Source organism: Malus sylvestris, chromosome 1 (assembly GCF_916048215.2).
Source record: "Malus sylvestris chromosome 1, drMalSylv7.2, whole genome shotgun sequence".
Classification (NCBI taxonomy): Eukaryota; Viridiplantae; Streptophyta; class Magnoliopsida; order Rosales; family Rosaceae; genus Malus; species Malus sylvestris.
Genome location: NC_062260.1, coordinates 12,027,943 through 12,041,218, shown reverse-complemented (window position 1 = coordinate 12,041,218; position 13,276 = coordinate 12,027,943). Strand labels below are relative to the sequence as shown.

The window sequence follows — 13,276 nt, the reverse complement described above, 5'->3', positions numbered from 1 at the left end:
CTTCTAAGCATAAAGTACATTGGTGGTCTAATTAAATCTTATACAAAGGGGGAACAAATCAGTAGTTTACTTTTGTTTTCAGGACCAATACTTTACTCTTCAGTCACTCAATTTACATGGCTAGAGGCGACCGATTTTAAGCCGAAAATTGTATTTGTTGCACCATCGTAAAAGCACCCAATCAAGACCAACAAGCACCACTACCAGCTTATAAATAATAAACTAGACAAAGCGTACAATTATGTTGCAATACAGGCTAATGTATAGTGACAATCTGAGAGCGCTCTCTCCAATTCGTTTTCTTCATGTCCTTGATTCTCTTGTTTTTTTGTCAAAGTCATTTAGGTATGGATCGATGTGATCACGGTTCAGTTTGAAACATAAACGTCCAACTGTACACATTAAAACACAAGGGATAATTATAGATACAGAAGTGTTCACTTGCGCATTTGGGTTGTGCATAGTTTGTGGCCGTGACTTGTATGTGTTCAACATATTAACAGTATACTAACAATATAATAACTATACACTATCTATATAATATTTATATGATGAGAATATGTTGTGAATACATTATCTACCCAAGCATGCGCAAACCACCCAAATTTGAGCAAACACTACAACAAAACAGGGCTTTGGGTACAAAACTAAGGACACAAATGAAGAGTATGTGTCTCTATGAACACCAATACAATGGAACAGTGTCCATTCAATAAAGAGCACAATGCATTGTGCCCAATGTAAAAGAAAATGGACACAAACACATTAGGCTGACAACTTTTTGATAAAAAATACACACAAAGGGATATTTGTGTCCATACATAGACTTAAGCGCACAATTGTACGTGTCCTACTTTTATAATCGCATAAGTATATGTGTCTTACTAAACAAATCTGAACACAAAATCGTTTTAATATTATTTTTTATTGATCAAGGCCCACCACCGCACCCCACTCAACATTTTCACTCTCTTTCAATCTCTCTTCCACAGTTCCGCTTACCGTCCCTCTCTCCTCTTTCCCTTTTTCCCCTTCCTCTTACTCTCTCTCTCTCTGTCTCTCTCTCATCTATCCACTATCCCTTCCCCTACTTTCTTCTTCCGCTCCGCCTCCCTCAGACTCTCTCTCTCTCTCTCTCTCACCTATGTCTCTCTCTCTGACCCCCTTTCTCTCTCTACCTTCCTGGATTCATCCATCTCTCTTTTCCTTCTCTATCTGGTGGTTTTTGATGAACCAATCCCATATTTGGTCCATCTCGCTTCCCTTTCCTGATCTGGTGGTTTTTGATGAACCAATCCAAGGCTACATCAATAAAAATATCGTGGGTCGCAGGGGTGGGGCAAAAAAATCTCATCAATCCGCCACTTCGCCGCTAGATGGGTTTGGACGAATGTTTTCTGTAAGTTTACAGGTTGTAGTTAAGAGTAAGATCCCTCTTGGCACTCTCTTCTTCAAGTATTAGTTAATTTTTAAGTTTGAGTTTCTTTCGTGCTATTTAATTTTTGGGATTGTCTTCTTCAAGCTATGTTGATCTGGATTTGATGAATTCTTTGATGGATGGATCTAGGATTATATTTTGTATATCTTTCTTGCTCTCAGCTTCCAGCCACAACCTCATATAGATGGGTATTTCTGAAGCTTAAAGTTGCAATTATGATTTCAGATTTCTTTTATTCTATTTCTGAATATGTAGTTTACTTCTGGGGTGATTCTTTGGGTACAGTGCATGTTGATTCTAAAAGAAGATTTGAATATGTGAAGTGCAGGTCTCTGATTGCTCCATTTCCTCAGTGTAAGTACATCTCTGCATCTTTATTTCATCAATTGTTTTTTATTTTGTTATATTGAGTTACCAAATTACAAATCTTGCACTGACTTTTCGAGACTACTGAATCTGGAACATGCCAAACAACGTGTCCTGCATTTTTCAAGTTGCAAAAATCCACACTAATGGTTTGGGGTTTGATAATCCTGGGTTAGTATTTCAATCAATGTATTTTTGATTATATGGTTATGTATACTGAGGAACAAAAATAAGGAAGCATTTATGATTCAGTTAATCACTAAATTAAGAGAACTGTTTGTATATTTTTCCAGGGTAGGGGCTGGTTTTAAAACAACTGAACCTTCTTATTATTTTTCGCTTCAAAATTATATTTTTATTTGGTTTGATACAAACAGCAACAACAACAAAGCTAGATAGCTTATGAAAATTATCATTTTTACACAAAAGAAATAATAGCTTATTTGAGATAATTGCAAACTCATTTCACTTGTTACTTTCATAGCTTTTTTTTTATCTTACAATACAAGGTAAAAGTGTAAAATACATTAACGAATGGGAAAGGTTAATAAATATCCTTTTATTTCCCACTTGTATCTAAACATCTAATTAACTCATGTTGAGATTCAAATTTACTAGGATGATTAGTCTTTTAGCTCTCCCATATGTAGAATGAAAATAGCTAATATTAATTCGTTTTTGACAGAAAATTGCTATGGAAGAGTTTCTGATGTCAGAAAGTTTGACTTTATGACCTGGAGTTGAAGAGTGAGTTTCTGATTACATAAAATTTGATTGGATATATACTGAGTCTAAATTTCTTCTTGATATTTTTACCTTGTTCAAATATGCATATCTTAGACCAAACCCATTTGCAAAACCTCTTTATTTGTACTCATTTAGTCATTCCTGGCTCAGCTATACTTTTCAGAGTTTCCGAAATTTGAAAATAGCTCAAAACTATATAGAACATGGTATGAAAGTTTTTACCAGACCAACATTTGGTAAATCGGCTAAAGTGTTGCTAAAGAAATGATGTGACATCGAAGCTAGCTTGCTGTTATTTCATGTCAAATATACCAGACTTTTGTTCTCAGAAGTTTTGGCTTAGACTCTGCCTTAGTTGTGCTGGGAGTTTATTTTTGATAAATTTTCAGAAGTCTCTTGGTTGATAGTCTAGATGAACCAGTGATCCTAAATCTATATGAAGCCAGAAGTGATGAACCATGGACAAACACAAACAAGAAGACTAGAAATAATCAGTTGACTTCTAGTGGGATTTAATATGCATGTCAATGCATGTCAATGCCATGTTTAGTTGTATATCTTTCTTTGTGCTAATATATGTTTACTGATCTTTAATTTTACCTCAAAAATGTTATCACCCTTTACCCACTAGAATTTTAGTTCTAAAACTCCTCAGACTAAGTATCTTGGTGGTTTCATAATCAGATTGCTGAACAGAAAGTTTGTGTGATCAAGCATGTATCACTGTAATTGGGAATTTGTGGCATGATACTGTTGTGTTCATGTAGTGTTTCAATGAATAAATTTTCCATGTCATTTCCATTATGATTAGAAACTAAAAGCATACATGATATTAATTTCAAATAGGGTCTTCAAAGTCTCTATTTTAGACTTGGGCAGTTATGATTTTGATTCACACTGAAATGATCCGAGTTTGTTGTATGTAGTTGAAAAATTAGACCTTTGATAGTAAAGTTTGTGTAATTGTTCTATTTATGTTTAGGTAAAATTGCTGAAATTAGTTTAGTTGCTTTGCAAGGTTGTGTTTATTTGGATTTTTGGTGGGTGAATTTCAGTTTTCAGCTCTTCGGGCACCAACACTAGCAGCTGCACCATTTGGTTATAATCTTTGGAAAACTAAGCACTGGGCTATCTGTGTTTTTGCAAGAAAAATTGAAACTTTTTGTTGAGGATGAAGATTGATATTGATTGAGAGAAGGATATACATTTTTATGGTCAAATTTTTGTTAGAGATTGCTATTTGAGATTACTATCAACTTAAACATTTGTTTTTCTTATGATTTCTAAGCTTATAGATTAAAAATGTCAGCTTCAATAGCTTGTTATATGATCAAGTAGAAGATTGGGGTAATGGCAAATTTAATGTTTGCTTTCTACAGTTTCTTATATTGCTCCATTATTTTCGGCTGTATATAAATTGTAAAGTGTTTGTGCTTACTGAGTAAAATTAAGAAGTTAATTAGGTCCTCTTGAGGAATACAAGGAATAAGCCTATGGGTGTTAACTTAGTTCTTTGATTGTTTCTCAAATGATAACATCAAATCTAAATGTTTACATGCATCTGCAAAATATTTGATGTCATCTGCTAAGTACTAGGTTGCATTGCATCTTTGAAAAATGATTAATCAGTTGACATATTAAATTTATTCATTAACTCTTGTTATCAAATTGTGAGTTCAATTGTAAACAAGTGTCAAACAGTAGAAGCAAAGATAACTGAAAACTCCAAAACAAGCCACCTAAAGATTAATAAATATATTAATTAGTTAAATTTGCAAGTATTATTTCTCTCAGCAACTGAAAAAATGGGTGCGCCGGTATTACTATTTCGTTTTATTATGTGGTATTTGAATTTATGTGTTTTTTTTAATATTGGACCTATTGGGCACAATAATAAAATTTGTGCCAACATTGGATGAGAAAGTACTCTGACAGCATTGTCAGAATTGAGGCACAAAAGACCCTTAATTTGTGCTTGCATCTTTAGCACAAAACACGGTATTGTGCCCTTTGACAAATGGTGACGCCCATAGAGGGCACATACAATATTTTAGTTTCTGCACTGTTGCTATTGGTCTATGGGCACAATTGTGGGTGCTCTTTGACCTCAAAGGGCACAGATAATTTATTGTGTGCAATGCCCATATTTGTTGTAGTGAAACCAATTGTAGATAAGCTACTTTGAATTTGCAGTAATCACAGTTTGTACACGAGTCAATGGTTTGATCGAGAAAAATGTTCTCTCCAAAACGCAATGAGCATGAATCTCACAAAAATATGCGTGGAACTTGTTGTTTAGGGTGGATCACACAGTGCATGAATATCCAATTGCTTAGGGCACAAGAATTCCCTTTTTTTCTTCCTTTGTAAGTATTAAATTAGTGATTACGATTGAAGAATCTCTCCAACCGCGTTTGGTACGCGTTTTATGCTTTATAATTTTTTTTTCAGAGTACGATAGTTGAGTCACACTTACGAACTCCACCCTATATTGTTAATATCTAATAAGATCTAGGCATATATGTGAGATTTCTCTTTACATCATTACTAGTATTTGGAATATGTGGTACAAATACATTAGTCTTATTCGTTATTTTAATGTGAGTAATGATATGCATGCCTAGCAATATATTAAATGTATGAATCATGATGCTTATGGTGGTTATTTTTTAAGAATAAACTCCACAACCAAAAGAAATTTGAAGGGGAAAAGATTTTCCACATTTTTTCTTCGTGCATTCTTATTTATTTCAGGCATTTGAATTTAATAAATCAAAAGAGAAATAAAAGACAAAATAAGCACAAATATGCGGAAAAGAGAAAAATGACGTGTTTGTTGCTGTCCTATTAGATTAGTAATGTGATTGTATAAATCCTAGTAGATATGAGAATGTATCTTATATTCCTATTAGGAGTAGATTACCTATTAAATATTGTAATCTTAAAGGGTAAGAAATTAACCTTCCATACTACTATAAATAAAGGCACAATGGGATGAAATAACACACACCTCAATTACACATCTCTCTCTTTCTCTCTATGTGCCGCACCCCTTCTCTCTCTATGGCCTCCATAATCGTTCAGTAAATTATGCCTACAACACGTTATCAGCACGCTCTTGACGCTGCACTACCAAGATAGTTTGATCTTCAATCAGGAGAGTATTACGCTTTAATCATTCTTTTTATGATTAATTTATTATTTTGAATTGATCTACATGCTATTGATTCAATTTAATTTTTCTGTGTTGAACGTGATACAACGCATTAGAGATGAAATTTTGGCTTTTCGAGATGGATCTTCTACAAATTCAAAGGCTTTTGTTGTTTTCTGCCAATCAGGTACACTTAAAATAAAGTAAGATATTTGAAATGACTATGAAGCATGAAAACATTCCCCATGATGCATGAACCCCCTATATTTATACTTTCCTTCCGATATATATATTGTATATGTTTATATATTTGTCAATACATATATTTGTTTCATGCATTGCACAATTAAATTGTTATGTGGAATATGTGAGTCAAAGTATAAAATTAAATTAGAAGCATATTTAGGGTTTCCTAAAACCTTAGGGGATTTTGAAAAAAATAGGGGAACTTGGACATGGTGCGGCACACCCACCGCACCACCGTGGCACACCCACCGCACCACCGTGGCACTGTGTAAACAACCAGGCCGTGTGCCTGGTTTGGGTTCCTTCACCATGGGCTTGCAGCCCTGCCCACACTAGCGCCCGTAAGCCTTTATGCTTGCTGGACCTCGTTGTTGCCTCGGTCCACAACTGATTCCACCAGCCCAGTCGGCTGGGACCTCTCCCACAAGCCTGCGTCAGCTAGCCCACGGGGTTGGGCCTTGTCCCACGTGCACAAAGCTTGCAACCCAGTTTTCCTGGGCCTGCCCGTGACCTCTACCCTTTTTTTTCGATCCAAACAAAGAACCCAGCTGCGGCTGAGTTTCCTCCCACTCCCGTAAGGCCTTTGGGCCTATTTTTAATTGGACTTGTGGCATGTAGCCCACCCCCGAGGCCTTAGGGCCTTGCCTACTCACGACACCTATCCCAAATATTTTTGAGGCTATGTTTTCGACCCAATAATATTATTTAGCTTCTACAATCGATCCCGTATGACTCGATTTATTGAATTAATTAAAAGTGACCTGCAGTCCATTAATCTGATAATGAATCCAAAATTATTGACATGAATATCACTTTTGGATATTAACAATTCAATAATTTATTTTTATACTTTGAACCGTTGACTCACTTTTGCAGTCCCGAAGCACTCACACTTGAGTTTATGAAGCAACCTAAATCCACTACACTTAAATTAGCATATTGCATTTTGTGTTCTTACATGAACCTCTCTTTTATGAACTAAACGTTCATAAACTAAATTGAACATGTAGTTTCAAATTTAGTGCCTTTGAAACCCGAAGTTTTCATAAAACAATACACCCATGAAAACCCGACGTTTTTTTCATGAAAACTATGTCTTAGAACTTGAATGTTCTAACTTTGATGCATATGGATGTTTCATTCCCATAGCACCAATCATAATCTTGTTCCTCCAATTCAGTGGATTGTTGAACCGACACAAGTTTGATTTTCCTGATTTGGACTTTTTCTAATAGAAACCACTTTATGTGGGGTACAAGATGTGAATCTCCACTTGACTATCAAGAAGCTAAGAAACCATTGTAGCCAACAATGGCATGGAAGAGCTGAATAAGCCTCCCCCATGATCTTCATTCGAAGACTTATACCCGAAGCATTATAAATGGAAGTACCTCCTGTACGAGGATTCCATGGCTCTTTGGCTCGCTTCTATGGACTGTCTAATCATGAATGACATTGCCTAAAGCATACCATGATTACGTCCATGAATGAGTACAATCCGATCGAATTTTGACTGGAGAATACTTTTCTCATCCTTCCATGTTTTTAAAGCAACAAGTGTAGAAAATGGAAGTTTACCAAATTTTCGAATCTGATTACTACCACAAACGTGAGAGAAAGGTATAGACCTAGTTTGGCTGGAGTCTACCGAACGGTATAGACTCAGTTCGGCTGGAGTCTACCTAATGGCTCGACCCAGTTCGGTCAAAGCCTAACCGAATGGTGATACACTGCTTTGGCAAGGATACACCGAATGGCATACTCTCTCACAATCCAATTTCGAGTTTTTTTTTACAACATATGGTAGAATCAGGGCCTACCAAGGTATGGCATCATGCCCGAAGCATGATCCTTTGTACCTAAGACTTAAAACTTCAAGAATAAAGGATAATATTTCCAAACCTTAACCCTGCAGAATCTACTTTCGTCTCGATGGAATAGATAATTGGTTATGCACCTATTCATGCCCCTACCAATGTTGTTGAAGAGTACCATTCTAGTAGTCAATATGTGAGACTAATTTTGCTCCACCGAACATTGTTGGAAGAGCAGAATCTTGATAGGATTTTTACTACTCATGTGAACGGGCTTAAATCTTCTATTTTACTTGCAAGAATCACAAGGTTTATTGTAGTATAAACGGATTTCGCAAGGTCATCTCCACAGGGATTATTAAATAATTCGAACTAATCAGATTCCATTTAATTATTGTAAAGTAGAAATTGAAGTGATTGATTTTATAACCTAATTAAAATAAAAACGAATTTAATGAATTAAAATAAACAATCTGCAATATTAGAGCTAGAGAGAAAGAAAACAGTTTTGGGAGAATAAAATTAAGAAAGCACTAGGGTTCCACCATCATCTAGCAATCCTATGAATTTTTACCAATTACTTATGATCTATACATGCTCTTTGAAGGTTAGATTTTCCTAATTCATATTCCACTTGGAACCTCCAATATAGAACGTATATCTAACATGCAACCCGTCCGGACGTTTGGATCAAATCTAAACATGAAAGACTCATTATGCTTTATGAAAATCCTTTGAAAAACCATGCAATCCTTAAGACGTGATATTCATCCTAAGAGAAATTACAATTATTAATCACAAGAAGCCATCGTCAATTTCAGGGAATCTTCCGACCAAAATTGCATCAAATTACTTTTCTAAAGATCCTAATGGTGATCAGGCATTACGATAATTAGATAGTTTTTATCCCGGTGATTAACAATTCAAAGTACGCATGCAATCGATCATAAGCAATTAAATAAAAATCACATATTCCTGCTAAGGCTCAAGGCTTCGCCCTAGCAAAAGAAATTAGTTCCGCATATTCATAATTGAAATCATAGAAATATCTCTTAAGAAAAGGATTGAAAACACCTTCAAGTAGAAAATCTTCAAAACCCTAACACTTCTCTCTGTCTCCAATATTGCATAAAATAAAGCGTAGTCTGAAACTGTAGACGGCTAAGCAATATATTTACTCAGCCACCACACAAACCCTAATCCCCCTAAAGACAAACATAACCCTAAATTAAAATAGTAAAAATTCGTCCAAAATCTGAACAGCCACGTTTTGACCCATAAGCTGCTCAAAAACTGGCCCAATATAGCTGGATTTAATTTTTGGAGTATTCTGAACACTTTTCCAGAAGGCCACGAACCCATCCGAGGTCATCTTGGGCTCCAAAAACGTCATTTAAGCCCAAAAACGTCATTTTCCAGCACTGCGCACTGCTTCTTTATTTCATCGCCAGAAAATAACCGCTTGGTGGAAAAATCCCAAATTTTGATACGATTAAGCTAAGTGACTCACGAACGTCCTCCAACTGGAATTACTCCAAAATTCGTCCATTTGATCCTGTTTTGCTCCAGAGGAAGTCGAAAGTCCTATATTGAAAATACAATTCAAAGTATCAAAATTCTTCCAATATATTAACCAAAATATACTAAGATTAGGGTAAAATATATAATATAAAATCTATTCATCAAGTACCATTCTAGTAGTTAATATGTGAGACTAATTTTGCTCCACCGAACATTGTTGGAAGAGCAGAATTTTGACATGGATGGCCTTGTTGGCCAAATCCCCTTAGTAAACCATTTACTTTGTGAACATTTTTCCATGTTCTTGGATTCAAGTTTGATGTATGTTTTACTTATGGATAATCTTATTGATATTATCCTCGAATATGAGTTAATTGAATCATGTTTCTTAATACATGTGACCAATTCAATTAAACACGTGATTAGGTAGGAATGTGGGAAAGTTAGTTGTTTGGATGAATGCGTACTACGCACACCAACTTTACACCTAAATCACATATCTAACAATGACTTTAGGTCTAACCAACCTGATTAAGAGTATTGGCAAGCTCTTCGTTGTATGAATGGTACCGAATTACCATTTAAGGGACCTTAAATTCTCCATGTTGTTGAGTTTTAAGGATATTCGAGATGACAATGATTATAAATGAATCACTGAAGAAAATAGAGTGAAATATCTTTGCACCACCTCCAAAAATGAGTCTGAAGCTTTGATTTGGGGCCAATGGGTTGTCTCCCAATTAGGAATACACCACATATGGCCGACTTTGAGCCTGGTGATTGAGCAGTTTACTTGCTTTGGGACGAACTTTTGGGACACTTAGATCGAACAATAATGCTACGACGCATCGTTTTACCTAAAGTAAGGATCTTGTGCCTACAAGCACACTTTGCCAAGCTTGCTCATTAGGGAAATTGATTTTCTAAATCATCCTTCGCAAAGATACGAAATCACCCTTCTTTTCATAGTAGATTCAAGAGAATATATGTGAACTAATCCAACCCAAATGCGGACCATATAAATACTTATGGTTTTGGTTGATGAATCAATAAACTGGTCACATGTGTGTCCACACACATTACTGCTAAACCCCCGGTCGATTAAGGGTTCACCACCTTACTTATCCTTTAAGGTTCGAGAGACTGGATAATGCCGGAGAGTTTATATCGACGATTTTCGATAAAGTATTGCTTGTATTTTGGGTTTATAATTGAACATCGAATTCCCATGTTCACCCCAAATAGCCTCGCCTAGCGATCATAAAACGCAATTTAAATGATTGCCCAAATTTTGGTAAGCGTACCAAGTTTTTGGTTTTTGCCTAGGGTTATGCAATCTTGTACGCAGTTATGTTGGTCTGCCTTGAGGCCCATTACCACCCAACCTATATGACGTTACAGTTGATTATTGGGTACGAACCTGATGATTTTCATATTTATGCATTTGGGTGTGCATTCTTTGTGCCAAGTTGCGCCGCCACAACGTACCAACATGGGTCCTCAAAGAAGGATGTGAATCTTTGTCGATTATGATTCTCCTTCACACTAGTTCTCTTCAAGCCCTTGCATGTGATCTCTTTACCGCTCATTTGGTTGTCATTTTAATGAGACAGTCTTTCCGTCGTTAGGGGGAGATAAGAACGTCAACGTTCCTGTAGAACGACACGAATTTCGTGGACGTTTCCCACTATGTCTCATTTCGATCCCCATAGCGCACAAGTGTGATAAGCAAGTGCGATGAATTCTTGCTTTCAGAATGTTGCTCTAGACACATTCCTCTGATCTAGTTAAAGTGACGAGATCATATACCAGTTGCAAACATGCTTGCAAGGATAGATGTACTTAACGGACGTCGAGTTAACATCCCTGGAGGTTGTGCCGCCCCTGTTGGGTGGTTTAGACACCTATGTTAGACGGTTTAGACACCCATGTTGGACGGTTCTGTACACTGGCGGATATCCAATCAATCTGTCTTGGCCTGGAGCACAACAGATCACTCGGTTCGTAGGATTCACTTCCCTGGAAGAGGAAGACGCGGCACAATAATGAATCTATACTTGATCCCTGTCTCAAATCATTTCCATCTCATGAGATTAATCTGGATTATTCCCGAGACTTGAAGTTCTTGGTCTAGTATACTAGTTTGGATGAGCTAAATGGAATTGAAATGAGATTACCATCGATGATGTTTTCACTTATATGGTAGCTACCGACAAAAATGAAAATCGACGATATCGAACTGTGTTCAATTGATTAAGTGATAACGTAGAACTGATTGAACAATTGAAATTACAATCCAGGTTGAATTCCTTACCAAAGTGTGTTTGGACCTGTCGTTCCTACACTGCCCAAGGTAACCCTTTTATGTTACAAATAGGAAAGGAAACGTTATGAGATGAATGAAATAGTGTAATATGACGCATGCTTTACGGCGCAAGGTTTCTCTCAAACGTCATGTGATTGATAGTAGCATTATGAAATGTGGTTAGTGTTTTCTCCATGGAGATATAGATACGAAGATTTACATGTAAGTTCTCGAAGAATTACATGGACTTGTTCAAATAGTTCCAAACCACGGAACACCCTCTTAACTTGTTTGAGGCATTCACTTACAATTCGATTGATATGGTATACCTGTCTAAGTGATTATTTGATCAGTCATGATATGAATTATGCCCTTGCGTGTTAAACTATGAAGTCTTATTCCGAATTACTAGAGTTACATTTTATGTTGTTGACATGCACCTCACTAAGACTCTAACAGAGCTTGAGAAAACTACCTCGCACCTAAAGATGGAATTTGAGATGAAGGATATTAGGAAAACTCGTTTATGCTTTGACCTGAAGTTCAAGCGTTGTTCTGACGGTATTTTGGTCTACCAGTCGAACTACACCCAGAATGTGTTATCTTTAAGTATACCTATGATTGTCCATACATTATATGCAAATGAGACCCTTGAAGAGGTTATGGAATCCGAAATTCCATATCTAAGTTCAACTTTGTGCTTCGTTGTACTTAGCACATTGTATTTAGACATGACATCTTTTTCGCTGTTGATCTAGGTAAAGATGCAGCACCGTGCCTACACGTATCCACTGAATTAGTATTAAAGACGTACTCTGAAGGTACTACGAGGGCAAATCCCAACGTAGCGGATCCAACCCTCTTGATCCTTGAAATGATGCTTGCCTTGCTTGTTATACTGACGCAGCTTACTTATCAAACCCGCACAAGGCAAAATCCCCAAATGGTTATGTCTTTACCGTTAGGGGTATCACAATATCTTGGAGGTCCACAATATGACCTTAGTTGCGAAATCTTCGAATCGTTCCAAGACTCACCTTACTTCACTACGCCACAAGTGAGACATGGTTAAGAGTTCTTGTTGAGCATATTTGAAACACTTGTTGTGTTTTCATCCATCGTTGAGTCTCGATGACGATCCATGAAGACTATGTCGCATATATCAACCCGACCAAGCCATGATACATCAACAAAGTCAACACCAAGACATATTGCGTCTACATCTACATCAGCAAAGCATCAAGAGATTGAAGTCATGCAAGCCGATCCCATACAACCTTGATGACCTCTACACGACGCCATAGCCGAAGTCAACCTTCCAGAAGCTTGTCCGAGGAATTGGTATGCCTAACTATTCATATGCAATGCTTGTAGTTCTCATTTGGAAGTTATGTCAAACTCAAGGAGAGTATCCAGAAGTATACTCACTTGATCTTAGTGTACTCTTATTCCTTACTATTAGGAGCATTTTTCCCACTGGGTTTTTGCTACCTAACTAGGTTTTAACGAGGCACCCATCCTGGGCTAATCATACCCTTGTGAGCTCTTCTACTTGCATCCAAAAGACGTTTAGTTTTGACTTAATACAACTTCTCACTTTTCTCCTTAGACTATGGGTTTTTCTCCCACCTTGGGCTTTACCATAGCGAGGTTTTGTGAGTTTTACTTTTTATGCATTCTTCCAT

General features: G+C 36.7%; 1 long non-coding RNA gene across 1 annotated transcript; it reads left to right on the top strand.

The window, feature by feature from the left end:
* Positions 1–1,612: 1,612 nt before the first annotated feature.
* On the top strand, positions 1,613–3,673 carry LOC126606807 (uncharacterized). Its single transcript, XR_007617489.1, has 3 exons — positions 1,613–1,792; positions 2,490–2,551; positions 3,607–3,673. It is a non-coding gene; the product is annotated as an uncharacterized LOC126606807 (long non-coding RNA).
* Positions 3,674–13,276: the final 9,603 nt, after the last annotated feature.